Source organism: Trachypithecus francoisi, unplaced genomic scaffold, assembly GCF_009764315.1.
Source record: "Trachypithecus francoisi isolate TF-2019V2 unplaced genomic scaffold, Tfra_2.0 Lachesis_group0, whole genome shotgun sequence".
Classification (NCBI taxonomy): domain Eukaryota; kingdom Metazoa; phylum Chordata; class Mammalia; order Primates; family Cercopithecidae; genus Trachypithecus; species Trachypithecus francoisi.
In genome coordinates this window covers 17,743,191-17,768,630 of record NW_022681453.1, presented here as the reverse complement: position 1 = coordinate 17,768,630, position 25,440 = coordinate 17,743,191, and the positions used below count along the sequence as shown (strand labels likewise).

Sequence of the window (25,440 nt, the reverse complement as noted above, 5' to 3'; positions counted from 1 at the left end):
TGGTAGATAGAGGGTTTCGTCATGTTGCCCACGCTGGTCTCAAACTCCTGATTCAAGCGATTACCCCACCTCCACCTCGCAAAGTACTGGGATTACAGGTCTGAGCCACCCCGCCCAGCCTATAAAATTTGTTTTTTAATTAGCCAGGTCCAGCTGGGCGTGGTGGCTCACGCTTGTAAGCCCAGCACTTTGGGAGGCTGATGCGGGCAGATTATCTGAGGTCAGGAATTCAAGACCAGGTAGGCCAACATGGTGAAACCTCGTCTCTACTAAAAATACAAAAATTAGCCAGGCATGGTGGCACATGCCTGTAATCCCAGCTACTCAGGAGGCTGTGGCAGGAGGATCACGCGAACCCAGAAGGCAGAGGTTGCAGTGAGCTGAGAATGTCACTGTACTGCAGCCTGGGCGACAGAGTGAGACTGTCTCAAAAAAATAAATAAATAAATAAAAGGCTGGGTACAGTGGCTCACATCTGGTATCCCAGCACTTTGGGAGGCTGAGGCAGGCAGATCACAAGGTCAAGAGATCGAGACCAGCCTGGCCAACGTGGTGAAATCCCATCTCTACTCAGAATACAAAAATTAGCTGGGCGTGGTAGCACACGCCTATAGTCCCAGCTACTTAGGAGGCTGAGGGAGGAGAATCGCTTGAACCTGGGAGGGGGGGTTTGCAGTGAGCCAAGATCGCTCCACTCTAGGACGGAGCAAGCCTCCATCTCAAAAAAAAAAAAAATAGCAAGGTGTGATGGTACACCCCTATGGTCCCAGTTACTTGGGAGGCTAAAGTGGGAGGATCACTTGAGCACGGCAGTTTCAGCCTGCAGTAAGCCATGATTGTACCACTGCACTCCAGCCTGGGCAACAGAGCAAGACCCTGTCTCAAAAAAGAAAAGAAAAGAAAAGAAAAAAGGTAAGCTGGGCACATCGGCTCATGCCTATAGTCACAGCACTTTTTGAGGCCAAGGTCAGAGGATCACTTGAGACCAGGAGTTCAAGACCAACCTGGGCAACACAGTAAAACCCCCATCTGTATAATTTTTTGGTTTAAATGAGAGAAAATTTGTGCAAATTACATATTTGTTAAGTGACTTGTATCTAAAATATATAAAAAATGATTTCAACTCAGTAACAAAAAGAAAAATAGGCCAGGCGCAGTGGCTCACGCCTGTAATCCCAACACTTTGGGAGGCCGAGGCAGGTGGATCACCTGAGGTTGGGAGTTCGAGACCAGCCTGATCAACATGGAGAAACCCCATCTCTACCAAAAATACAAAATTAGCTGGCGTGGTGGTGCATGCCTGTAATCCCAGCTACTCAGGAGGCTGAGGCAGGAGAATCACTTGAACCCGGGAGGCAGAGGTTGTGGTGAGTTGAGATGGCACCATTGTACTCTAGCCTGGGCAACAAGACTCTGTCTCCAAAAAAAAAGAAAAAAAGTAACCTAATTTAAAATATAGTAAAGGGGCTGGGCATGGTGCTCACATCTGTAATCCCAGCACTTTAGGAGGCTGAAGTGGACAGATCACTTGAGGTCAGGAGTCTGAGACCAGCCTGGCCAACATGCTGAAACCCCGTCTCTACTAAAAATATAAAAATTGGGGCCAGGCGCACTGGTTCATGCCTGTAATCCCAGCACTTTGGGAGGCCAAGGCGGGTGGATCACAAGGTCAAGAGATGGAGACCATCCTGACCAACACAGTGAAAACCCATCTCTACTAAAAATACAAAAATTAGTTGGGCATGGTGGCACGCACCTGTAGTCCCAGATACTTGGGAGGCTGAGGCAGTAGAATCACTTGAACCCGGGAGGCAGAGGTTGTACTGAGCCAAGATCGTGCCACTGCATTCTAGCCTGGGTGAAAGAGCAAGACTCCGTCTCAGACAAAAAAATAAAAATAAAAATAAATAATAATAATAATAATAAAGCAGGGCATGGTGGCTCACGCCTATAATCCCAGCACTTTGGGAGGCCGAGACAGGCAGACCACAAGATCAGGAGATCAAAACCAGCCTGACCAAAATGGTGAAACCCTGTCTCTACTAAAAGTACAAAAATTAGCCAGGTGTGGTGGCGGGCACCTGTAGTCCCCGCTACTAGGGAGGCTGAGGCAGGAGAATCACTTGAACCCAGGAGGTGGAGGTTGCAGTGAGCCAAATTTGCGCCACTGCATTCCAGCCTGGGCAACAGGGTGAGACTCCGTCTCAAGAAAACAAAATAATAATAATAATAATAATAATAACTTGAGGCTGAGGCAGGAGAATCACTTGAACTTGAGAGGCAGAGGATGCAGTGAGCCAAGATTGCGCCACTGCACTCCAGCCTGGGCAACAGAGTAAGACTTCATCTCAAAATAAATAAATAAATAATAAATAAATAAAATAAAATATAGTAAAGGCCAGGCACAGTGGCCCTTGTCTGTAATCCCAGCACTTTGGAAAGCTGAAAAAGGTGGACTGCTTGAGCTCAGGAGTTCGAGACCAGCCTGGGCAACATGGCAAAACCTTGTCTACACATACACACACACACACACACACAAATTAGCCAGGCGAGGTGGAACATACCTATAGTCCCAGCTACTGAGGAGGCTGAGGTGGGAGGATTGCTTGCACCTGGGAGGCGGAGGTTGCAGTGAGCCAAGATCACACCACTGCACTCCAGCCTGGGCAACAGAGCAAGAACCCATCTCAAAAACCAAAAACAAAAAAAAGAAATAGTAACTGCTGGCCGGGCGCGGTGGCTCAAGCCTGTAATCCCAGCACTTTGGGAGGCCGAGACGGGCGGATCACAAGGTCAGGAGTTCGAGACCATCCTGGCTAACACGGTGAAACCCCGTCTCTACTACAAAATACAAAAAGCTAGCCGGGCGAGGTGGCGGGCGCCTGTAGTCTCAGCTACTTGGGAGGCTGAGGCAGGAGAATGGCATAAACCCGGGAGGCGGAGCTTGCAGTGAGCTGAGATCCGGCCACTGACCTCCAGCCTGGGCGACAGAGCCAGACTCCCTCTCAAAAAAAAAAAAAAAAAAAAGAAATAGTAACTGCTGATTCATCCCTCACACCATCTCTGACAACCATTTTGTTTCTATGATTTTGACTACTCAAAGTGTCTCATATAAGTGAAATTATATGGTATTTGTCTTTTACATGACTGGCTTATTTCACTTAGCATAATGTCCTCAAGGTTCATCCATGTTGTAGCATATGTCAGAATTACCTTCCTTTTTTTTTTTTTTTTTGGAGACAGAGTCTCGCTCTGTCACCCAGGCTGGAGTGTAGTGGCCGGATCCTGGCTCACTGTAAGCTCCGCCTCCCAGGTTCATGCCATTCTCCTGCCTCAGCCTCCCGAGTAGCTGGGACTACAGGTGCCCGCCACCTTGCCCGGCTAGTTTTTTGTATTTTTTAGTAGAGACGGGGTTTCACCGTGTTAGCCAGGATGGTCTTGATCTCCTGACCTTGTGATCCGCCCGTCTCAGCCTCCCAAAGTGCTGGGATTACAGGCTTGAGCCACCGCGCCCGGCCTTCCTTTTTAACACTGAATAATTTTCAGTTACATGTACATACCACATTTTCCTTTTCTATTCATCCATCAATGAATAGTTGGGTTGCTTCCACATTTTAGCTAATGTGAATAATGCTGTTGTGAACATGGGTAGAAATATCTCGTCGAGACTCTGTTTTTCTTTTTCTTTGTTTTCAATTATTTTGGATATATATCCAGAAGTAAAATTGCTAGATCATATGGTAATTCTATTTTTAATGTTTTGCCTTTCATTCTTTTTCCCAAAGTAAATGTTGTGGGCTACACAGGACATTCAGCTAAGAGCATCAAGGAGACACCCAGAAGCAAGGGTTACTCTGACCACCTACCCACTCCCTGGATCCAACTACAAGTTTTTAAACAGTAGCAACTTTAATATGCACTCAAGAGCTGGAATTAGTGGCTGCAAGAAGCACCCTTGCCCCCCAAGAGATCCCAATTTGAAAATTTTAAGTGTAGTATGGGTGCAGTAGCTCATGCCTGTAATCTCAGCACTTTAGGAGACGGAGGCAGGCAGATAACACTTGAGACCAGGAATTCAAGACCAGCATGGCCAACATGGCGAAACCCCATTTCTACTAAAAATACATAAATTAGCTGAGCGTGGTGGTATGTGCCTGTAATCCCAGCTACCCAGGAGATTGAGAATAAAATAAAATAAAAAAATAAAAAGGCTGGGCGCAGTGGCTCAGGCCTGTAAGCCCAGCAGTTTGAGAGATGGGCGGATCACAAGGTCAGGAGATCAAAACCATCCTGGCGAACACGGTGAACCCTTGTCTCTACTAAAAATACAAAAAATTGGCCGATCGTCTTGGCTCATACCTGTATACCCAGCACTTTGGGAGACCAAAGTGGGCAGATCACAAGGTCATGAGATTGAAACCATCCTGGCCAACATGGTAAAACCCCGTCTCTACTAAAAACACAAAAATTTGCTGGGCGTGGTGGCAGGTGCCTGTAGTCCCAGCTACTCAGCAGGCTGAGGCAGAATTGCTTGAACCCGGTAGGTGGAGGTTGCAATGAGCTGAGATCACACCACTGCACTCCAGCCTCGGCGACACAATGAGACTGCGTCTTAAAAAAACAAGCAAAAAAAATAAAAATAAAAATTGTTGTCCTGAAGGATTTTCCTCTCTGGGAGAATGTGCTTCAGTTAAGTTTCAAATGAAGTGTTTTCTTTGATAAAGAGGGGGTAAATAGGGGGGAGGTAAGTAAAAAGAAGAATCAACAAGACCTATTCTTTTTATTTCATAATTTTTTTATAATTCAGCAGAGCATTAACAAAAGAAGATTGAAGAATTTAAAAGGAAAAAATAAAAATAATAAATTATTTTATAATTATGGTAAAATATTTGGGTATGATCGGGTGCAGTGGCTCACACTTGTAGTCCCAGCACTTTGGGAGGCCGAGGCCAGCGAATCACGAGGTCAGGAATTTGAGACCAGCCTGGCCAACATAGTGAAACTCCATCTCTACTAAAAATACAAAAAATTAGCTAGGCATGGTGGCAGGTGCCTGTAACCCAGCTACTTGAAAGCCTGAGGCAGGAAAATTGCTTGAATCCAGGAGGTGGATGTTGCAGTGAGCCGAAATCATGCCATAGCACTCCAGCCTGGGTGACAGTGTGAGACTCCATCTCAAAAAAAAAAAAAAAAATTGGGTATGTAAATAGTCTCACCCTGTTGCCCAGGCTGGAGTGCAATAGTGCAATCTCAGCTCACTGCAACCTCTAGCTCCTGGGTTCAAGCAATTCTTTTTTTTTTTTCTTTTTTCTTTTTTAAGACAGAGTCTCGCTCTGTCGCCAGTCTGGAATATAGTGGCGCAATCTTGGCTCACTACAACCTCCACCTCCCGGGTTCAAGTGATCCTCCTGCTTCAGCCTCCCAAGTAGCTGAGACTACAGGTGCATGCCACAACACCTGGCTAATTTTTTGTATTTTTAGTAGAGACTGGGTTTCATCACGTTGGCCAGGATGGTCTCGATCTCTTGACCTCGTGATCTGCCTGCCTCGGCCTCCCAAAGTGCTGGGATTATAGGCGTGAGCCACCGTACCCGGTCTCAAGCAATTCTTGTGCCTCAGCCTTCTGAGCAGCTGGAATTACAGGCACACACTACACCCGCCTAATTTTTGTATTTTAGTAAAGTCGGGGTTTCATCATGTTGCCTAGGCTGGTCTCGAACTCCTGAGCACAGGCAATCTGCCTGCCTCAGCCTCCCAAAGTGCTAAGATTATAGGCGTGAGCCACCGTGCCCAGCCTATTTTAACCATTTTTAAGTGTACCATTTAGCTACAGCCATCACAACAGTGCAGTAAGGACATAAAGATAGACATAAAGACCAATCAACTGAATGGAGTGACCAGAAATAAATCCTCACATATATGGTCAATTTTCTTTTTTTTTTTTTTGAAACAGATTCTCACTTCTCACTCTGTCGCCCAGGCTAGAGGGCAGTGGCGTGATCTCAGCTCACTGCAGCCTCCGTCTCCCAGTTTAAGCGATTCTCCTGCCTCAGCCTCCTGAGTAGCTGGGAATAGAGCCACGCACCACCACGCCCAGCGAATTTTGGTATTTTTAGTACAGACGGGATTTTGCCGTGTTGGCAAGGCTGGTCTTGAACTCCAGGCAATTAATTTTCAACAAAGGTGTCAAGAACATCCAATGGGGAAAGTACAATCTTGTTCCCAAATGGAAAATGGCACTCCGAAAACTGAATATCCACATGCATAACAATAAAGTGGGACTCACACAACAAAACAGACAAAAAATTAACTCAAAATGGATCAAAGACCCAAACACAAGAGCTAAAACTATAAAATCTTAGGGGGAAAGTTTCATGACTTTTGATTGGTAATAATTTGCAGATGAGGCACAGATTTCTTAAAAAGATGATAAACTGGACTTCATCAAAATTAAAACCTCTGTGCATCAAAGGACACTATCAACAGAGTATAAAGATAACCACAGAGAGAAAATATTTATAAGTCAAATATCTGATAAGGAATTATTATCTAGAGTGTATAAAGGACTTCTAAAACTCAACAACAAAAACAAAAACCTAATTTTATTTTATTTTTAGAGACTGGGTCACTCTCTCACCCAGGGTGGAGTCCAGTGGTGCAATCACAGCTCACTGTACCCTCAAACATCTGGGCTCAAGAGATCCACCTACCTCAGCCTCCCAAGCAGCTGGGACTACAGGTGTGCACCTCCACACCCAGCTCAAAAATCCCATTTTAAGATGGTCAACAAAAAACCTGAATAGATACTTCTCCAAAAGAGGATATGCAAAATAGCCAATGAGAACATGAAAAGATGCTCAACATCACTTATCATCAGGGAAATGCAAATCAAAACCACAATAAGATACCACTTCACATCCACTAGGATAGCTACTGTTGGGGGGGAAAAAAACAGAAAATAGGCCAGGTGAGGTGGCTCACACCTGTAATCCTAGCACCTTGGGAGGCCAAGGTGGACAGATCACTTGAGGTCAGGAGTTCAAGACCAGCCTGGACAATATGATGAAACCCTGTCTCTACTAAAATACAAAAATTAGCCAGGCATGGCAGCACACGCCTGTAATCCCAGCTACCCGGGAGGCTGAGGCACAAGAATCTCTTCAACCTGGGAGGCAGAGGTTGCGATGAGCCAAGATCATGCCACTTCACTCCAGCATGGGCAACAGATTGTGAGATTCTGTCTCAAAAATAAAGAAAATGCCGGGCCCGGTGGCTCATGCCTATAATCCCAATGCTTTGGGAGGCCGAGGCTGGCAGATCACCTGAAGTCAGGAGTTCAAGACCAGCCTGGCCAACATGGAGAAACGCCATCTCAACTAAAATGCAAAAATTAGCTGGGCGTGGCAGCGGGTACCTGTAATCCCAGCTATTCAGGAGGCAGAGGCAGGAGAATCGCTTGATCCGGGGAGGCGGAGGTTGCAGTGAGTCAAGATTGTGTCACTGCACTCCAACCTGTGCAACAGAGCGAGATTTTCTGTCTCCAAAAAAAAAAAAAAAAACGAAGAAAGAAAATAACAAGTGTTGGCCAGGATGTGGAGGATGCAGAGAAACTGAACTGAAACCTGTATTATACAGTATGCCAGGACTGTCATAACAAAATACCATGGACTGGGAGGCTTAAGCCACAGAAATTATTCTCACAGCTCTGGAGGCTGGAAGTCCAAGATCAAGTTGTCAGCCTCCCCAGCAGCTGGGACTACAGGCGCACGCTGCCACACCCAGTTAATATTTTGTATTTTCAGTAGAGGCGGGGTTTCACCGAGTTAGCCAGGATGGTCTCGATCTCCTGACCTTGTGATCCACTCGCCTTGGCCTCCCAAAGTGCTGCAATTACAGATGTGAGCCACCGCGCCCAGCTCCTTGTGATACCTTCTAACTTTTTAATTTCTCTTTAAAGGTCCTATTTCCAAATACAGTCACACTGGGACTTAGGGCTTCAACACATGAATTTTCAGGGGGACACAATTCAGTCTATAACAAAACCTTTGTGCACTGCTGATAGAATGTAAAATGGTGCAGCCAGTGTGGAAAACAGTAAGGCAGTTCCTCAAAAAATGACACATAAAGCCTGGGCAACCCAGCAAAATCCCACAGCTACAAAAATGAAATAAAATAATTAGCTAACCGTCGTGGCGTGCACGTGTAGTCTCAGCTACTCAAGAGGGTGAGGTGAGAGAATAGCTTGAACCGAGAAGGTAAGGGCTGCAGACAGCTGTGACTGAACCACTGCACTCCAGCCTGGACAGCAAAGTAAGACGCTGTCTAAAAAAAAAAAAAAATTACACATAGAATTACCATTTGACCTGTCAACTGTCGATTCATTTCTGAGTATATATACTCCCAAAAGAAATGAAAGTCAAGACTTGATATTTGTGGCTGGGCTCGGTGGCTCACACCTGTAATCCCACCACTTTGGGAGGCCAAGGCAGGTGGATCACCTGAGGTCAGAAGTTCAAGACCAGCCTGGCCAACATGCGAAACTCCTTCTCTACTAAAAATACAAAAATTAGCTAGGCAGGGTGGCACACATCTGTAATCCCAGCTACTCAGGAGGCTGAGGCAGGAGAATCACTTGAACCTGGGAGGCAGAAGTTGCAGTGAGTCGAGATCGCGCCACTGCACTCCAGCCCAGACGACATGAGCAACACTTAGTCTCAAAAAAAAAAAAAAAAAAAAACTGTGGCCGGGCGCGGTGGCTCAAGCCCATAATCCCAGCACTTGGGAGGCCGAGACGGGAGGATTACAAGGTCAGGAGATCGAGACCATCCTGGCTAACACGGTGAAACCCTGTCTCTACTAAAAATACAAAAAAAAAACTAGCCGGGCGAGGTGGCGGGCGCCTGTAGTCCCAGCTACTCCGGAGGCTAAGGCAGGAGAATGGTGTAAACCCGGGAGGCGGAGCTTGCAGTGAGCTGAGATCCGGCCACTGCACTCCAGCCTGGGTGACAGAGCAAGACTCCGTCTCAAAAAAAAAAAAAAAAAAAAAACGGTATTTGTACACCAATATTCATAGCATCATTATATTCACAATAGCAAAAAGGTGGAAACAACCCAAACGTCCATCAACAGATGAATGGATAAACAAAATATGGTATATACATATAATGGAATATTACTCAGCCTTAAAAAGGAATAAAATTCTGATAATTTTAATAAATTTAATAAATTTTAATAAGTAAAATAAGCCATACACAAAAGAACGAATATTATATGATTCCACTTACATGAGACACCTAGAGTAGTCAAATTCATAGAGACAGAAAGCAGAATGGTGATTGTCAGGGGGTAGTGGAGGAGAGAATAGGGAGTTATTGTTCAATGGGTACAGAAACTCAGTTTGTGAAGATGAAAAAAGTTCTGAAGCTGCATTTTTATGATGGTTGCACAAGAAGAATGTACTTACTACTACTAAATGGTACACTTAAACATGGTTAAAAAGGTACAAACAAGCAAAAACCAAGAAAACACAAATGAGATACCACTTCACACCCATTAGGATGGCTATTATCAAAACAAACAAATAAAAAACGACATATACACACACACATTTACCAAAAGAGGAAAAACAGAAAATAAGTGTTGAGGAGGATGTGGGAAAATTGGAACCCTTGCATATTACTGGTAGAATGTAAAATGATGCAGTCATTGAGGAAAACAGTATGGTGGTTCCTCAAAAAGCTAAACATGTAATAACCAAGTATCAACTGGGTGCAGTGGCTCACGCCTGTAATCCCAGTACCTTGAGAAGCCAAGAAGGGAAAATGGCTTGAGGCCAGGAGTTCGAGACCAGCATGGGCAACATAGGGAGACCCTGCTTCTACAAAAAAATTAAAATAAAAAAAAATTATGGGCCAGATGTGGTGGCTCATGCCTGTAATCCCAGCACTTTGGGAGGCCAAGGCAGAAGGATCACTTGAATTCAGGAGTTCGAGACCAGCCTAGACAACAAGGCAAGACTTCATCACAAAATATAAAAATTAAACGAACAGGCCGGACGCGGTGGCTCAAGCCTGTAATCCCAGCACTTTGGGAGGCCGAGACGGGCGGATCACGAGGTCAGGAGATCGAGACCATCCTGGCTAACACGGTGAAACCCCGTCTCTACTAAAAAATACAAAAAACGAGCCGGGCGAGGTGGCGGGCGCCTGTAGTCCCAGCTACTCGGGAGGCCGAGGCAGGAGAATGGCGTAAACCCGGGAGACCGAGCTTGCAGTGAGCCAAGATCCGGCCACTGCACTCCAGCCTGGGCAACAGAGTGAGACTCCGTCTCAAAAAAAAAAAAAAAAAAATTAAACGAACAAAAAATTAGCTGGTTGTGGCAGCCCATGCCTGCAGTCCCAGCTATTCAGGAAGCTGAGGCGGGATGACTGCTCGAGCCCAAGAGTTCGAGGCTGCAGTGATCCATGATTGTGCCACTGAACTCCAGCCTGGGCAACAGAGCAAGACCCTGTCTCAAAAAATTATATATAATAAAATAATTAATAATAATAATTACCGGCCGGGCGCGGTGGCTCAAGCCTGTAATCCCAGCACTTTGCAAGGCCGAGACGGGTGGATCACGAGGTCAGGAGATTGAGACCATCCTGGCTAACATGGTGAAACCCCGTCTCTACTAAAAATACAAAAAACTAGCCGGGCGAGGTGGCGGGCGCCTGTAGTCCCAGCTACTCGGGAGGCTGAGGCAGGAGAATGGCGTGAACCCGGGAGGTGGAGCTTGCAGTGAGCCGAGATTGCGCCACTTCACTCCAGTCTGGGCGACAGAGCGAGACTCCGCCTCAAAATAATAATAATAATAATAATTACCATATAGCAATTTCCCTTCTGGGTATATACCCAAAAGAATTCAAAGCAGGGACCCAAAGAGATATTTGTACACCAATGATCACAGCAGCATTATTTACAATAGTCAAAAGGTTGAAGCAACCCAAATGTCTACTACAAATGAATTAATAAATAAAATGTGGTATACACACACAACGGATTAAGCCATAAAAAGGAATGAAATTCTGATACACGCTCCAACATGGATCAACCTTGAAACCATTACACCAAGTGAAATAAACCAGACACAAAAAAGGACAATACTGTATGATTCCATTTAGTATTTGCAGTAGCTAGAACAAGCACACTGAGACAAAAACTAGATTAGAGATTAGAAAGAGGAGGAAATGGGAAGTTAACTTGTTTAATGGTTACAGTTTCGGCCGGGCGCGGTGGCTCAAGCCTGTAATCCCAGCACTTTGGGAGGCCGAGATGGGCGGATCACGAGGTCAGGAGATCGAGACCATCCTGGCTAACACGGTGAAACCCCGTCTCTACTAAAAATACAAAAAACTAGCCGGGCGAGGTGGCGGGCGCCTGTAGTCCCAGCTACTCGGGAGGCTGAGGCAGGAGAATGGCGTGAACCCGGGAGGCGGAGCTTGCAGTGAGCTGAGATCCGGCCACCGCACTCCAGCCTGGGTGACAGAGCAAGACTCGGTCTCAAAAAAAAAAAAAATGGTTACAGTTTCTTTTTTTCTTTTTTTCCGAGATGGGAGTCTGGCTCTGCAGCCCAGGCTGGAGTGCAATGGCATGATCTCAGCTCACTGCAACCTCTGCCTCTCTAGTAGGTGGGGTTACAGGTGCATGCCACCATGCATGGCTAATTTTTGTATTTTTAGTAGAGATGGGGTTTCACCATGTTGGCCAGGCTGTTCTTGAACTCCTGACCTCAAGTGATCTGCCTGCCTTGGCCTCCCAAAGTGCTGGGTTTACAGGCGTGAGCCACCATGCTCATCCCTGGTTACAAAGTTTCTGTTTGAGATAATAAAGTTTCAAAAATAGTGGTGTTGCTTGTACTACATTGTGAAAGTAATTAATACCATTGAACTGTATACTTAACAATGGTTTAAAGGGCAAATTTTGTTAAAATATACATAAACATACATAAAAATATGTATTTACTACAATTTGTTTTATTGATTTTTTTATTTTATTTTTATTTATTTATTTATTTATTTATTTTTTTTTTTTTGGAGACAGAGTCTCGCTCTGTCGCCCAGGCTGGAGTGCAGTGGCCGGATCTCAGCTCACTGCAAGCTCCGCCTCCCGGGTTTAAGCCATTCTCCTGCCTCAGCCTCCCGAGTAGCTGGGACTACAGGCGCCCGCGACCTCGCCCGGCTAGTTTTTTGTATTTTTTAGTAGAGACGGGGTTTCACCGTGTTAGCCAGGAGGGTCTTGATCTCCTGACCTCGTGATCCACCCGTCTCGGCCTCCCAAAGTGCTGGGATTACAGGCTTGAGCCACCGCGCCCGGCTTTATTTTTATTTTTTTAGACAGAGTCTTGCTCTGTGGCCCAGGCTGGAGTGCAGTGGCATGATCTACCCTTGCTACAACCTCTACCTCCCTGGCTCTAGCGATTTTCCCATCTCAGCCTCCTGAGTGGTTAGGGCTAACAGGAGCATGCCACCATGCCTGGCTAATTTTTTGGGGGTTTTTTTGCCCCATGTTGCCCAGGCTCACGGTCGAGGTAGGTGGATCACCTGAGGTCAGTAGTTAAAGACCAGCCTGGCCAACATGGCGAAACTCCACCTCTACTAAAAAAATACAAAAAAATTAGCTGGGCATAAGGCAAAACGCTGCCTCTACTGTGTTGGTTTTTGTTGAGTTTTGTGGGGGTTTTTTTGTTTTTTTGTTTTTTTTTGAGACGGAGTTTTGCTCTTGTGGCCCAGGTTGGAGTGCAATGGAGCAATCTCAGCTCACCACAACCTCCGCCTCCCGGGTTCAAGTGATTCTCCTGCCTCAGCCTCCTGAGTGGCTGGGATTACAAGCAGGCACCACCACGCCGGCTAATTCTGTATTTTTGGTAGGGAAGGGTTTCTCCATGTTAGTCAGGCTAGTCTCAAACTCCCTATCTCAGGTGATCCGCCCGCCTCAGCCTCTCAAGAGTGCTGGGATTACAGGTGTGAGCCACCGTCCCCGGCCCTGGCTATTTTATTTTTTGTAGAGTCGGCGTCTTGCCATGTGCCCACGCAGATCTCCAACTCCTGGGCTCAAGCAATCCTCCCACCTCAGCCTCCCAAAGTGCTGGGATTACAGGCGTGAGCCACCAGGCTCAGCCTGGTAATAGAATTCTATAAGGAAAGGTGCTACAACTATCCAGAGAGACCTGGGACCTATCCTGCAGGTTAGGTATCTAGTTAGGTGCTAGCTTCTGAGACAAGGTTCAAATTCAACTTTCGTGTTTCACCAAAATGGTAACATATTATTTAGTTACTTTCTTCACTGCCAGTCCTACCATCACGCACCAGTTCTCGATACTTCTCCTTACAGACCTCACAAATTCAGTAATGGTGACATATTTAAATCATTCACACCGGTGGCATTTCTCAATAGGAAGGTGGAAACTAGCAAGCCGAGGGCACAATCCAGGGTTCAGAAAATGAACCAGGTGACCACCTGCATGTCTACTGAACTCCTTCACTTAAATCCAGCTACTCTGACCTTCACAGGCAAATCTGGAATATGCAAAAAATACAATTATGCTCACGGTTTATGTACCCTACAAAACAGAGCCCTTCCTTAAAAAAAAAAAAAAAAAAAAAAGCATTCCCAAAGTTGAACCCATTAGTCTAACGTCAATTCTAAACTAAAGAGAAAAACACCTATTTACACCGCTAATGGAATCTAAAGCGTGAATACGAGAAAACATCCTTCTCCTTCATTGCCTAACGGGCACAGAACCCACCAGACCACTCCCCCGCCTCCAGGTTCTACCGAGCCGCCGACCGGGCTCGGAGCTCTTGTGCCCTCCGATCCGGCGGAGCCTCCCTTGTGTCTGTCCAAGTCTGAGGACGAGACTACGCGCTAAGCACAAGAGCTCCCTTCCCAGTGATGCCTCAGAATTGGATCTGAAACAGGAAAACCGCAAGAAGAAAGAGCCCGCTTACAGCTCCGAAGTCTACGAGCACAGAGCCGCAACCACGCGCCGGCTCCAGCCCCACAGCTGGCCGCTCCGCGGCAGGACCGGTAATCTACCGCCGCTCCGGGCCCCGCGCCGGGCCCCGCCCCGGGACCGCCATGGGCGGCGCCTCCCTCACCTCACCGTAGCTTGGTCTTCTTTCCGAGCGAGGCCGCAGCTGCCCCGAGACACCGAAGCCACAGCTTTCAGGCCGCGAGGGCCTGCGACGTCTAGAGTGGGCCCGTCTGCAGGCTCTTCCCCCGCAGGTTCTGGCACGCCCTCTCTCCAGTCCCGGGACCCTACCTACGCGGCGAAGCCTCCACGGCCCGCTCCTCCTTCTCCTCAGCCTCCGCCACCGAACCAGCGCCGCGGAGACCGGAACTTCCTCCGCGCGGGGCCACCGCTACCACAAAGGCGCCGCGCCGCGCCGCGCCGCTGCCTTCAGCGCTCGGCCCGCCGGGAGATGAAGTACAGCTGCCGGTCCCGCAGACTCTTACTCCCGCCGTGCCCCGCGCGCAGGGGGCTTGCCTTCTGGGGTGGGGCGAACGAGCACGCTGCCCACCGCCATCCAATAAGAAGGCGCGCTTGCCCGCCCTACTCCTCGGGACGTGCTAGGGTTTGCGGTTGGGCCTGTCTGCTGTGTGACACCTGGTCGGTCTTCTTGTGCTTTCCTCTGAGTTTTTTGGTGGCTTGATTGTCCTGAGGTTTGCAGCCTGCCAGCAGCTCGGGTACGGCCCTGGCCTGCCTAGCTCGCAGGCCTCCTTATTGTCCGTTAGTGTGAGAGAAATGGAAGGGAGCTTCTTCGGAACTAAGTTTAAGCCATCTCCAACTGATTGGAGGGGCGCGGTGGCTCACGCCTGTAATCCCAGCACTTTGGTAGGCCTCGGCGGGTGGATCACCCGAGGTCAGGAGTTCTAGACCAGCCTGGCCAACATGGTGAAACCCCATCTCTACTAAAAATACGAAAATTACCCAGGCTTGGTGGCAGGCGCCTGTAATCCCAGCTACTCGGGAGGCTGAGGCAGGAGAATCACTTAAACCTGGAAGGTAGAGGTTGCAGTGAGCCGAGACGGTGCTACTGACTCCAGCCTGGGCAATAGAGCAAGACTCCGTCTCAGAAAAAAAGAAAGAAAAGAAAGATACCGGGCTCAGTGGCTCACGCTTGTAATCCTAGCACTTTGGAAGGCCGAGGTGGGTGGATCGCGAGGTCAGGAGTTCAAGACCAGCCTGGCCAAGATGGTGAAGTCCCCTCTCAACTAAAAATACAAAACTTAGGCTGGGCGCAGTGGCTCACGCCTGTAATCCCAGCACTTTGGGAGGCCAAGGTGAGGAGATAGAGACCATCCTGGCTAACACGGTGAAACCCCGTCTCTACTAAAAATACAAAAAAAAAAAAAATTAGTCGGGCGTGGTGGTGGGCAGCTGTAATCCCAGCACTTTAGGAGGCTGAAGCAGGCGGATCACAAGGTCGGGATTTCAAGACCAGCCTGACCACCATGGTGAAACCTCGTCTCTACTAAAAATACAAAAATTAGCTGGGCATGGTGGCAGGCGCCTGTAATCCCAACTGGTCAGGTGGCTGGGGCAGGAGAATCGCTTGAACCCCAGAGGTGGCGTTTGCAGTGAGGTGAGATCGCACCAGTGCACTCCAGCCTGGGGCACAGAGCAAGACTCCGTCTCAAAAAAAGCCAAAAAAAAAAAGTTTCATCTGTGTTAAAGGTTCAACCCATAAAGGAAAAGTCACCTGGCTTCCACAGGTCTTGCTAGCTCTTGGGCAATAAATCTGGCCAAGACTGATTTGTGCAAGGTCACAGAGGAACTGGAAGGAAACTGCAAGTCAGCAATCTAGCAGCAAACGGGGCAACACAACTCGGTTTGCAGATCATTTCCCGCATCTTCAAGCTAATGTTCTTCCAACTGCCAGCTTCAAGTTCTTAGGTGTATTGTCTACATTGTTGAAAGACTTGCTAGTCTTGGCCATTTGGTGTTCCTGTCAGTGGACCCTTAGGGAAGGTAACCTGATTTTATAGCCTAAATTCAATATTATGGGATCAAAAAAGTGTGCTGCAAGAAAAGCCCATTAAGCATTCAAAAATAAAGCAGGCTTAGGCCGGGAACGGAGGCTCACGCCTGTAATCCCAGCACTTTGGGAGGCCAAAGTGGGTGGATCATGAGGTTACAAGTACAAGACCAACTTGGCCAACATGGTGAAACCCCGTCTCTAGTAAAAATACAAAATTTAGGCCGGGCGCAGTGGCTCGAGCCTGTAATCCCAGCACTTTGGGAGGCCGAGACGGGCGGATCACAAGGTCAGGAGATCAAGACCATCCTGGCTAACATGATGAAACCCCGTCTCTACTAAAAAATACAAAAAACGGCCGGGCGCGGTGGCTCAAGCCTGTAATCCCAGCACTTTGGGAGGCCGAGACGGGCGGATCGCAAGGTCAGGAGATCGAGACCATCCTGGCTAACACGGCGAAACCCCGTCTCTACTAAAAAATAGAAAAAACTAGCCGGGCGAGTTGGCGGGCGCCTGTAGTCCCAGCTACTCGGGAGGCTGAGGCAGGAGAATGGCATAAACCCGGGAGGCGGAGCTTGCAGTGAGCTGAGATCCGGCCACTGCACTCCAGCCTGGGCGACAGAGCGAGACTCCGTGTCAAAAAAAAAAAAAAAAAAAACTAGCCGGGCGAGGTGGTGGGCACCTGTAGCTTAGTCAGCTAAAGCCCACAAAGGATCAGTGGAAAGTGGGCCCTGAGGACAGAATAAGTAAGCTATTGTAGACCTTGTCTGGTTCTTTGAACCAAAAGTGCAAGGTCACAGAGCAGTGGCATGTGGCAGACCAAGGAGTTTTTTGTTTTATTGTGGGTTTTTTTTTTTTGAGACAGTTTTGATCTTTCGCTCAGGTTGGAGTGCAATGGCGTGATATCAGCTCACTGCAACCGCTGCCCCCTGGGTTCAAGCGATTCTCCTGTCTGAGCCTCCTGAATAGCTGAATATTCTGGCCAGGCACAGTGGCTCACACCTATAATCCCAGCACTTTGGGAGGCCAAGGTGGGTGGATCACAAGGTTGAGAGATCGAGACCATCCTGGCCAACACGGTGAAACCCCTTCTCTACTAAAAATTAGCTGGGCATGGTGGTGCACGCCTGTAGTCTCAGCTACTCGGGAGGCTGAGGCAGGAGAATCGCTTGAACCTGGGAGGTGGAGGTTGCAGTGAGCTGAGATAGTACCACTGCACTCCAGACTGGGTGACAGAGCAAGACTTCATCTCAAAAAAACAAAACAAAAAACTGGCCAGGCACAGTCGCTCATACCTGTAATCCCAGCACTTTGGGAGTCTATGAGATGGGTGAATCACGAGGTCAGGAGTTCGAGACCAGTCTGACCAACATAGGGAAACACCATCTCTACTGAAAATACAAAAATTACAAAAATTAGCCAGACGTGGTGGTGCGCACCCAGCTACTCTGGAGGCTGAGGCAGAAAATTGCTTGAACCCGGGAGGCGGAGGTTGCAGTGAGCTGAGATCGCACCACTGCACTCCAGCCTGGGCGACAGCAAAACTCCATCTCAAAAAAAAAAAAAAAAAGAAAAGAAAACTTTAAATTTGTCTTCTGGGCCGCGTATGGTGGCTCATACCTGTAATCCCAGCACTTTGGGAGGCTGAGGTGGGTGGATCACGAGGTCAGAAGTTCAAGACCAGCCTGGCCAAGATGGTGAAACCCTGTCTCTACTAAAAATACAAAAATTAGGCCGGGCGCGGTGGCTCAAGCCTGTAATCCCAGCACTTTGGGAGGCCGAGACGGGTGGATCACAAGGTCAGGAGATCGAGACCATCCTGGCTAACACGGTGAAACCCCGTCTCTACCAAAAAAATACAAAAAACTAGCCGGGCGAGGTGGCGGCGCCTGTAGTCCCAGCTACTTGGGAGGCTGAGGCAGGAGAATGGCGGGAACCCGGGAGGCGGAGCTTGCAGTGAGCCGAGATCCGGCCACTGCACTCCAGCCAGGGCATCAGAGCGAGACTCCGTCTCAAAAAAAAAAAAAAAATTAGCTGGGCGTTGTGGTAGATGCCTGTAATCCCAGCCACTCGGGAGGCTGAGGCAGAGAACTGCTTGAACCCGGGAGGTGGAGGTTGCAGTCAGCTGAGATGGAGCTACTGCACTCCAGCCTGGGCAATAAAGAGAGACTTTGTTTGAAAAAAAAGTAAGTAGGGCCGGGCGCGGTGGCTCAAGCCTGTAATCCCAGCACTTTGGGAGGCCGAGGCGGGCGGATCACGAGGTCAGGAGATCGAGACCATCCTGACTAACACTGTGAAACCCCGTCTCTACTAAAAAATACAAAAAACTAGCCGGGCGAGGTGGCGGGCGCCTGTAGTCCCAGCTACTCGGAGGCTGAGGCAGGAGAATGGCGGTAAACCCAGGAGGTGGAGCTTGCAGTGAGCTGAGATCCGGCCACTGCACTCCAGCCCGGGCGACAGAGCGAGACTCCGTCTCAAAAAAAAAAAAAAAAAAAGTAAGTAAATAAATTAAATTAAATTGTCTTCTATGGAGATGAATTCTATAGGGTGTAACTTCAAGTTAATGAAATACCGCAGGATATTAGCCAGGCATGGTGGTTTATGCCCTGTAATCCCAGTACTTTGGGAGGCCAAGATGGGAGAATTGCTTGAGGCCAAGAGTTTGTACCAGCCTTGTCAACATAGCATAATGAAACCACCATCTCTAAAGTGAAAAAAAAAAAAAAAAAGAAAAAGAAAAGGAATATAGTCAGGACATTTCTGTACCAAGCAGAGAATGTTATATCTTGACTTAAACTCTCCTTCCTTCTTTCCTTCCTTTCTCCCTCCCTCCCTCTCTCCCTCCCTCCCTTCCTTCCTTCTTTCTTGACTCTCTCATTCTTGTTGTCCATGATCATGGCTCACTTCAGACCTGATTTCCTGGGCTCAAGCAATTCTTCCTGCTTCAGCCTCTGGAGTAACTGGAATTACAAACCTGTGCCACCAAGCCCAGCTCATGGCTCAAACTCTTATAGTGTAATAATTAGAGAAAAAAACTGTATAAATGATTCTTCCCCTAAGGGAGGGGACGTGGACTTCTGAACTAATGAGGAGATAAAATACTGAGTGACCTGTGGAAACCTGGAGAGACTCTCAGTTAAGGAATAGGGCATTTTCTTATGTCCTTACCTAAAAGTGGGGGACAGGGGGGTGAGAAAGGTTCCCTTAGACTATGTGTAAGAACTTGATAGCCTTATGCAAAGCCATCTTCAGTGAAAGGCCACAGCTTTGTCACCATCTCAGTCACAGGCCAGTGTTGTGGAAGCAGGCTATGGTGGCAGCCATCTGAGACTGGAAGAAAAGCCCAGGGGCGGAGCTCTACCCTAACTCCAGTGTAGGGCTCAGAGAGGGACAGGACACTGCCCCCAGGTGCTTGTGGAGCAGCAGGGAAAGTCAGAGGAGTGATTTGACTTTTTCTTTCATCCTATTAACTGTTGGGAGAATAAACCATAAGGCTGTAAAGTGAATTAATTGCTTCAGAAAAAACATGAGCAGTGGTGCCAATCCCTAATTTTTGCTTTTTAAAACCATCTCTAAAAATAAGGGCCTTTTGGGAAAGCCTGTTGTCGCCTGTTTTCCTGTTGTTTTTATTGCTTTGCATCTAGGAAATTACAAATAATGATTGTTTGCAAATCACCTGGGGAACTTTTAAAACAATAGTGATGTCTGGTTCCCCAACACTCCACCTTACTCTAAATTCAATTAAATCAAAATCTCTAGGGCTGGTGTCCAGGCATTAGTTTTGTTGTTGTTGTTGTTGTTGTTGTTGAGACAGGGTCTTGCTCTGGTGCTTAGGCTGGGGTGCAGGGCCATGATCACGGCTTACCGCAGCCTCGACCTCCTGGGATCCCACCTCAGTCTCCCGAGTAGCTGGGACTATAGGCACGAGCCATCAAGGATGGCTAGTTTTTGTATTTTTAGTAGAGATGGGGTTTCACCATGTTGGCCAGGCTGGTCTGGAACTCCTGACATCAAGTGATCCGCCCACCTCGGTCTCCCAAGTGTTGGGATTACAGGCGTAAGCCACCTCGCCCGTCCTAGCTTTTTTTTTTTTTTTTTAAAGCTTCCAGGGATATTCTGTGTGCCGTCAGAGTTGAGAACTACCGTTCTAGAGCATTATACTGACACATTAAAACGTGGCTACAAATACGTTTTTAGAAACAATTAGTGCGACTTTTGCGCATGCCCACATCCTTTACAGCCTGTGTAGCTGGGCCCACTGATGTCATTTATCCAGTCCCTCAAACTTGCACTGTCCTTCCACAACCAGTGGGAGAAACAACCCCAACGTCCCTTTCTCTCCCTTGAAATGAACTGCTAGCTGGCTTGGAGGGAGAGGCCCAGAGTCCAGGTCTGCGGTCTGTGTAGGGCTCTAGGCTCTAGGGAGGCGCCCAGGTCCCTAGAAGGCGGCGCCGGGTGAGGCAATCCCGGACGCGGGTCAGGACCTGCCCGCAGCTATGCTGGGACGAGGAACCCAGAGCCAGTCCCGCGGCGCGGCAGGCGGCCGAGAGCTAAGGACTACATTTCCCACAATGCACCCCGGGGGCGGGCCGGGTCGGGCTGTGCGGCTGGAGCTGGGCCTTGGCTGCTAGAGACCGGAGAAAGCTGTCTTCCTGCACCGGCGGCCGGGTGAGGGCGGTGGGAGGGCGCGGTGCCTGCGCTGTGGCCATGTCTGTGTACGCAGGGGGCCGGGGCCCCGCGAAGCTGTGCCCTCAGGCCGGGCCCAGCCTGACACCCTTACCCCCCCAGGGGTCTGGCAGAGGGCAGTGACCGGCACCTTCTGTGCGTCCTGGGCCCCTCTGAGAAACAGGTGAGTTGACTGCCAGCCCACGTGGCCTGGAGGCACCTAGAGACTGGAGAGCTGTCATCTTTGGAGGGAGGGGCTTGAAGACGGCCATCAACGCTATCGCTTGCAATGGGAAGACTGTGTCTCCCTGGGGTCCCTCAGCCGGCTGGCTCCCAGCTGGGGGATACAAAAGGCGAGATCTGGAACCCATACTTAGGCTGGGAGGGCGAGGTCCGGTAGGGGGCAGTGGCCAGGTAGGACTCTCCCCACCCCCCACCCCCACCCCTCAACAAACGTACACATATTCGGCCGGTAGAATCTTCTCAAAAAGCAACAGAGGTGACTGGGATGAGCGGGGCAGCACCTGGAAAGGGCTTGGGGCTTTGCTTTGTTGTTATTTTTAGACGGAGTTTCACTCTTGTTGCCCAGGGTGGAGTGCAATGGTGTGATCTCAGCTCTCTGCAACCTCTGCCTCCTAGGTTCAAGCGACTCTCCTGCCTCAGCCTCCCGAGTAGCTGGGATTACAGGCATGCGCCACCACGCCCAGCTAATTTTTTGTATTTTTGTATTTTTTTAGTAGAGACGAGGTTTCACTATGTTGGCCAGGCTGGTCTTGAACCCCTGACCTCAGGTGATCTGCCTGCGTCAGCCTCCCAAAGTGTTGGGATTACAGGCATGAGCCACTGCGCCCAGCTGGACTTTGCACCAGTTTGCCTGGCGCAACTGGGTTGTCCCTTGTACTAGGTGAGCCACGCTTTCTGGGCACAAGTTTGCAGAGGGAGGGTAAGCAACCTTTGTCAGGGAGGGAAGTAACCGCCAGAAGTGACAAGGACCAGACTATGATCTCAGCATGGAGTAGGCATCCTGCTGAGGCAGCCATAGCACAGCCTCACCTGGGCCTTGTCTGCCACACATCTTGTGTCCTGGCACCTCCTTCCCAGACAGACCACTCCAAGGGTTAAGGTGAAATGAAGTGCTATCCAAGCAGGAAGAGGGAACAGGAGTGGTAGGGAGTCAGTAGGGAGGGGCTCCTGAAGGCCTTCTCGGCTCCAGGGCTGCCTGAGTGAGAGAGGTACACTAGAAGGGCTGACTGAGCCAACTTGTTTGGTGACATTGCTCACAGGCATAGCAGGGCACTTTTAGGAAAAGCAAGGCCTGGGGCTTCTGAGAAGGGTCCCCTGAGAAGGGGCATCTGGGGCTGGTTCTAAGAGACCTCCTTTGCCTAACTTCTTCAATTCTAGCCTCCCAGGAGCTTCAGTTGCACAGTTGTGGCTCCAGTGGGGGTTGGGGTAGATTTTGCTGTGATTCACTCAGCCTCCCTGTTTGAGTGTCCAGAGTAAGTATTCAGAGAGCTGTTTGCTTCATCAGGCCTCTGGCTGGACCCCAGACTGACCTAGGAGATGCTGAGATACTGTATGATCTCAGGTGGTAGGAGAACTGTTGTGAAGGAAGTATCCACTGGCCGGGCGCGGTGGCTCAAGCCTGTAATCCCAGCACTTTGGGAGGCCGAGACGGGCGGATCACGAGGTCAGGAGATCGAGACCATCCTGGCTAACACGGTGAAACCCCGTCTCTACAAAAAATTACAAAAAACTAGCCGGGCGAGGTGGTGGGCGCCTGTAGTCCCAGCTACTCGGGAGGCTGAGGCGGGAGAATGGCGTAAACCCGGGAGGCGGAGCTTGCAGTGAGCTGAGATCCGGCCACTGCACTCCAGCCTGGGCGACAGAGCGAGCCTCCGTCTCAAAAAAAAAAAAAAAAAAAAAAGGAAGTATCCACTAGCTCTGGCCAGCTGATCCTTCCCCCGCCAACCCTTCCCCAGGCAGGTACCATGCTGGGTACCACTCAGCCACTCTGGGCTTAGTCAGCTAAAGCCCACAAAGGATCAGTGGAAAGTGGGCCCTGAGGACAGAATAAGTAAGCTATTGTAGACCTTGTCTGGTTCTTTGAACCAAAAGTGCAAGGTCACAGAGCAGTGGCATGTGGCAGACCAAGGAGTTTTTTGTTTTATTGTGGGTTTTTTTTTTGAGACAGTTTTGATCTTTCGCCCAGGTTGGCATGCAATGGCGTGATATCAGCTCACTGCAACCTCTGCCCCCTGGGTTCAAGCGATTCTCCTGCCTGAGCCTCCTGAATAGCTGGGATTATAGGTGCCCGCCACCACACCTGGCTAATTAAGGAGTTTAATTTAGGAGAGACTTCCAAGAGCAGCAGAGAGCCAGTTGTCTATTCCTGCAACTCCAGAGCCAGTGAACAACCAGTTAGCCTGGAGGAACTCCCAGCTGTCTATAAGACAGCTCTTTGACCTGACTCCCAACTGTCTATAGACAGCCCTAGCCTGAAGGTGAGTCGCTTCAGGCTAGGGCCCACCTGGCTTTGCAAGGTCAGAAGCATATTTGCCCATATGCCATTGTAAGCTGAGCAAAATCTCAGAGGCCTGATTTACATGACACAGACCACTGGATTCATGTGGTACTGTAAGTGCAGTCAAACATGGACTCAATGCTAAGTAAGAATAATCAGGATGTACTAATGGGAGCAGCTGAGTATGTAATCAAATTACATGGATTATTTCATTTAATCTTCCCACAACCCAAGGAATCAATATTACCATCCCATTTTATAAATGAGAAAACTGATACCAGGCCAGGTTAATCCAGATCCTTCTAACTTCAGAGCCATTGTTCCTGAACATCTGACTACTACCAATGATAAGTCTTCCCCACAGGCAGGGATTTCCAGAGGCCACATGATAGATGTGATGGAACTGGACATTCTTCAGAGATCTTTCCGTTTTCCCTTCCATTTTTCTTTTTTAATTGCCTGAGGAATAAAAACACAAGTTCGGCTGGGCACTGTGACTCATGCCTGTAATCCCAGCACTTTGGGAGTCCAAGGCAGGTGGATCACCTGAGGTCAGAAGTTTGAGACCAGCCTGGCTAACATGGTGAAACCCCATCTCTACTAAAAATACAAATATTAGATGGGCACGGTGGTGCACACCCATAATCCCAGCTACTCGGGAGGCTGAGGCACAAGAATTGCTTGAACCCAGGAGGCAGAGGTTGCAGTGAGCCAAGATCACACCACTGCACTCCAGCCTGGGCGACAGAGTGAGACTCCATCTCAAAAAAAAAAATCTCCTTCCCAAAGATGTTTGCTGGCTGTATGTGGTGGCTCACACCTGTAATCCCAGCACTTTGGGAGCCCTAGGAGGGAGGATCTTCAGCTCAGGAGTTCAAGAACAGCCTGGACAACATACTGAGACCCTATCTCTACAAAAATAAAAACTAAAAAATTAGCCAGGCGTGGTGGCACGTGCCTGTAGTCTCAGGTACTCAGGAGGCTGAGGTGGAAGGAGCACTTGAGCCTGAGAGGCCAGGGCTACAGTTAGCTGTGATCACATCACTATTCTATCTCAAAAAAAAAAAAAAAAATAGAACTCCTTCTGCATGTGGCTTAAAGCCACACTGAAATTTGTGGCAGGTAGCCTTCAATCCAGAGAAATAAAGCAGGGTAGGCCGGGCGCGGTGGCTCAAGCCTGTAATCCCAGCACTTTGGGAGGCCGAGATGGGCGGATCACGAGGTCAGGAGATCGAGACCATCCTGGCCAACACGGTGAAACCCCGTCTCTACTAAAAAATACAAAAAACTAGCCGGGCGAGGTGGCGGGCGCCTGTAGTCCCAGCTATTCGGAAGGCTGAGGCAGGAGAATGGTGTGGACCCGGGAGGCAGAGCTTGCAGTGAGCTGAGATCCGGCCACTGCACTCCAGCCTGGGCCACAGAGCGAGACTCCATCTCAAAAAAAAAAAAAGAAATAAATAAATAAAGCAGGGCAAGAGGGGTAAAGAGCAGGGATATTGATAAGGTAATGCTTGAGTAGCAACCTGAAGGAAGTGAGGGACTGAGTCACATAACTAGCCCAGGCAATGGAGTAGGTCAAGTGGGGTGCAGGGGGAAAGTTCAGCAAGGGCAAAGTTCTAAAGTGAAAGTGCCCAGGAGGCTTAAGGAAAGCTAGGAGGTCACTGTGGCTGGACTGAATCACAGTTAGTAGGGAAAAAGGATAGGAGATGAGGTCAAATAAGTAATGGGGAAGGAGTTATGTTGAGTGGGGCCTTGTGCACCACTGTGAGGAAACAGGCTTTCTTACTGAGTAAGGTAGGACCATGGCAGAGTTGTGAGCAGAGGAACTGCATGACCTGAATTTTGTATCAGGAGAATCACACTGCTGTAAGAAGCACAGATTATGCAGGGACAAGGGCAGAAGAGGGGAGACTGGATAGGAGACTACTGCAACAGTCTCCTAGAGTGACACTGGTGGCTTTGACCACAGTGGTAGTTGTGGAGGTGATAAGTCGTCAGATTCTGGATATAGGCATTTCCCACTTAACATCAGTAATCTGTTTCATGAAAATTGGACATTCTGTGTTAAATCATTAACTTAATATATTTTCCATTGATTGACTGATTGAGACAGGGTCTTGCTCTGTTGCCCAGGCTAGAGTACAGTGGCACAATCATGGCTCACTGCAGCCTTAACCTCCTGTACTCAAGCGATCCTCCCACTTCAGCCTCTTAAGTAGGTGGGACTACAGGCAT

General features: G+C 48.7%; 2 protein-coding genes across 10 annotated transcripts in view; one reads left to right on the top strand and one right to left on the bottom strand.

The window, feature by feature from the left end:
• RBM6 (RNA binding motif protein 6) overlaps positions 1-14,487 on the bottom strand; it is a 129,514-nt gene extending 115,027 nt beyond the window's left edge. Inside the window, exons 1-2 of one of the 7 annotated variants that reach the window (XM_033207878.1) lie at positions 14,139-14,487; positions 8,186-8,322 (exon numbers count right to left, since the gene is read on the bottom strand). The gene's annotated coding sequence lies outside the window, so the exon portion shown is untranslated. Of the gene's footprint in view, positions 1-1,756; positions 1,779-8,185; positions 8,323-14,138 lie in introns of those variants that run through there. The other 6 variants (XM_033207893.1, XM_033207886.1, XM_033207868.1 and 3 more) reach the window with 6 other exon arrangements.
• A 142-nt stretch (positions 14,488-14,629) lies between these two features.
• The window catches only part of MON1A (MON1 homolog A, secretory trafficking associated), a 28,067-nt gene continuing 17,256 nt past the window's right edge, over positions 14,630-25,440 (top strand). For 2 of the 3 annotated variants that reach the window (XM_033208040.1, XM_033208023.1), the window contains exon 1: positions 20,119-20,868. The gene's annotated coding sequence lies outside the window, so the exon portion shown is untranslated. Of the gene's footprint in view, positions 14,651-20,118; positions 20,869-25,440 lie in introns of those variants that run through there. The other variant, XM_033208032.1, reaches the window with a different exon arrangement.